The following is a 3,666-nucleotide window of genomic DNA, read 5'->3' as shown; positions in this document are numbered from 1 at the left end:
TGGACCTCAGTCGGGGGTTCTTCCTGGCACTGGGCTCCAGTGGGCTATGACAGGTTCATGGGCAGCTCTGATTGCCAGCACTTCGGGAGGGGGGACAGGCTGGGCTGCCCTAGGGTCAGTCCTGTTGCAAGTCACTTCTGCCCCCAGTCTTAGACCCTCATTCCTGGTGCTTGGGCCTCAATTTCCTCACGTGTGGATTGGGGAAGACCAGGACACATCCCTGGTGGCCCATGTGGGCAGTGCCCTGGCCCTCACCCCCTGGGAGATGGTGTCGCCATCACCCAGCCTCTGACCCAGTCACCTAGCCCTGATTCCCTCCAATGGGGCTTGACCCAGCTGACCGGCTCTGTGAGGTGTCATGCCTGTGACCTTGGGCCTTTTTCTGGGCTGGATCAGGCCTTGGCTACCAAAGACCCCCTGTTCCATCACCATCAGTGTCCCCAAACCCACGCACTGTGTTCTGCCTCTGCTTTCTCCCCAAAATGCTGTGTGGGTTTTTTGGAGGGTCAGCTTCCTGTGACCCAGAGGCAAACAACCTCTGTCCTGGAGGGTTGGAGGTGATCCCCAGGAACAAAGCAGGGGGTTGTAAGGGTGGAGGCCTGGCCTGCCTCTGCCAGCCTTCACAGCAACCCCAGGGCCACCGGCTCCAGCTTATCAGCAACCTCCAGCTTAGCCTGCGGGATTGGCCACCTTGGGGACTGTGCCTTCCAGTGACACTCAGACTCCTTTGGAGACCCCTTCCCCTTGGGGTTGTCAGTGCCGGGGCTTTTCTCAGAAGTGAGGTCGCAGGTAGCTGGAGTAAGGACAGCACAGCAGAGGGGGTGTTTGCCTTGCACATAGCCAATCCGGGTTCAATCCCTGGCATCCTATATGGGTAATTGCTGAGTGTAGAGTCAGGAGGAACCCCTGAGCACTTTTGGTTGTGGCCTCGCCCTGCCCCTCCAAAAATACAAAATATGAGACGGAAGAAGGGGGGTACTGAGCTTTATGCCCTCTAGCCAGGCCAGGGACCGTCCAACAATACTGTTGCCCAGGGGCCCCCTGCCCCACTGAGCACCCCACGGGTATGCACTGAGTGCCCACCATAATGAGGGCAGGCCCAGCCTCCCGGTCTCCACCCAATCCTCTGCCACCACCACCTCTAACCACCCTGACCCAAGACAGGCGAGCCTGGCTCCAGACCAGTCAGGTGTGTGTGTGTGGGGGGGGGGGGGAGTCCCTGAGAGGCTGAGAAAACGGCGTGGGATGGGGACAGACCACAGCGTCCTGCACAGGACAGCCAGGCCAGGCCGATCGCTCGGGAAAGCCAGGAAGGACCCGGGCACGAAGGACCTGTGACCGACCGACCGCCAGGCATCCCCGTCCTTCCACGGCCAAGGGCTGCAGGGCTGCACCAGGACCCAGCGGGTGCTCCTGGCCCCATCGCGGAGTCCTCCTGCGCTGGCCCTTTGCCTGACCCTTGCCTCAGTTGGCAGCGCCTCCCGCGGGTACCCTGGGCCCTTCCGGAGCACGCGGGCCCCCTCCGGGACCTGGCAGGTGGTGGAGTGGGTGGGGCTCTGGAGGCATAAATATCTCCTCCCGCTGGCCCGGCCACACCCGCAGCTGGTCGGGGGCCACATTCCATGGTGCGGGGTGTGCGGAGGAGGGGGACACTGCTCGGGCTCGGCGGGCGCCTGCTGCGGACCCACGGGGCGGTGAGTGCCTCTCCCGTCTGCACCCTCCCTTCCCAGAGGTGCAGAGCCCAGCGGTGCAGGGCAGGGAGGCCGGTTGGTCGGGCCGCTCCCAGCCCCACGCTGAGCCCTGCGGAGGCCCTTGGCTCTCTGCTCTGCTCCAGAGGACATCCTGACGGACAGCTGGCGGCTTGGCACGGGACCCACCAGGAACCTGGCAGGGCCCGAAATACGAGCCAGCACAGCCTGGTCGTGAACTTGAGCCCGGCCCGCACCCGCTCCCTGCTGGGGTGGCTGAGGCGTGAGTCAGTTGGGGTGGGCGGGGCCCAGGCACACCTCGGGGCGGCCCAGACTCCGGCTTGACCCGGGAAGGTGCTGACTGGGCCGGAATGCTGAATGGGCCCGGGGGGTGCGGTGGGGGGGGGGGGACTCAGATGGAAGCGTCGGGGCCCGGGCTCCTCACCCCAAAGGGTGCGATCGCTCGGCGGGGCTCGGGCGGCGCTGGGGCTGGGGCTGGGCTTGCAACCTGGACCGGGTTCTCGGGTGACTCAGGTCCCCTGGGGCTGTTGTCTGAGCCCGCTTTACCCGCCTCCAGAGGCGGGGAGCCTAGCCAGGTCCCCCGCTCTGCACTGGGCTGCGGAGGCGCTGTGCGCCTAGGACCTCTCAGTCCCCGGGCTTCTGTGCACCGGTCGTCCGGGGCCGGAAGAGTTGTGTGTTGGTGCCGTTGTTATTTGGGGGCCCCACCCGGCAGGGCTCAGTTGTTGCTCCTGGCTGGCTCGGGGGTGGGGGGAACCCGATGGGATGTCGAGAACCGAGCCAGGATCGGCGCGTGCAAGTCAGACGTCCTCCCCGCTGTGTTCTCTCTCTCGCTCAGGCCCTGGGTGTAGTTGTAGGTGCAGTTCCTGGGCCCAAAGGGAGGAGGGCGGACGGGGCAACGTCCCCGGCTCCCTCGGGAGTTGAGATCGGACTAGCAAAAGCTAGTCGGGTACAGCCCGAGTGACCTCCAGCCCGTCTTCCCGCCCCGGCTCCGTCCGATCTGGACGGCTGGCAGGAGGGCCGGACTCTTGGCCTCAGGTCCGCGGCGCGGTGGGGACGCAACTCGGGGCATCCCAGGCCACCTCGGGCCACGGGCCAGACGGCACCTTGCACTCCCGCCCGCCCCGCCCCCGAGCCATGCAATTGGCCGCAGAGCCTGCTCGTCTTCGGCCTCGCAGCCAATCGCCGCCGCCCTCTCGGCTACGCCCTCCGGCCCTCCCGCGACGGGCGCGCCAGTTTCCCGAAACCCCGCCCTCGCTCCTCAGCGATTGGTCCGCGCTGCTGCCCGTCTTCCCTCGGGCGTCCAATCACGGCTTTTGCCTCCCCGCGCTTCGCACCCGGCGAGACGGACCCCGGGCACCTAGAGCTTCTCCCAGGAGTTCCGCCCCTGCCCTCAGCGATTGGCTGCTGGAGACGCCAGTCAGCCGCATCGCGCCAATCCTCGACGGCCCCTGCTGTGAGTGGCTGGCGCGCAGCCAATCACGGCACGGCGCGCCCCGCCCCTCCCGCGGCGCTAGTTGGGGGTGCGCGAGGCGGAGCCTGGCAGCGGCGGCGGTGGCGGCAGCGGCGGCGGCGGCGCGTCCTGGCCGGTGAGAGGTCGGGGGTCACGGGGCGCTGGCGAGCAGGGAGTCTCGGGGCGCCCGGGGGCGCGGGCTGTCAACGGGAGCGGCGGGAGTGACAGCGGCGTCGCGGGGGGCCGAGAGGTCAAAGCCGGACTGCGCGCGCGTCCGGGGTGGGGGTGCCCCGTAACCCCCGGGCCGGCTCCGCGCGCCCCATTCCGCGGCCGCTCCCCATATCTGCCCCACTCGCCGGTGGGCTCCCCACCCGCGAGCTGCACCCCCTCCGCACGTCACCTGGCCCGGCTCCATGCGCGCCCCCATATCGCCAGACCCGCACATCACGACACTGCACCCCACGTTTCCCCTGACACCTCAACCCCACAGCTCTGCAGACCCCATCA

Source organism: Suncus etruscus, chromosome 15 (genome assembly GCF_024139225.1).
Source record: "Suncus etruscus isolate mSunEtr1 chromosome 15, mSunEtr1.pri.cur, whole genome shotgun sequence".
NCBI lineage: Eukaryota > Metazoa > Chordata > Mammalia > Eulipotyphla > Soricidae > Suncus > Suncus etruscus.
This window is presented reverse-complemented; position numbering follows the sequence as displayed.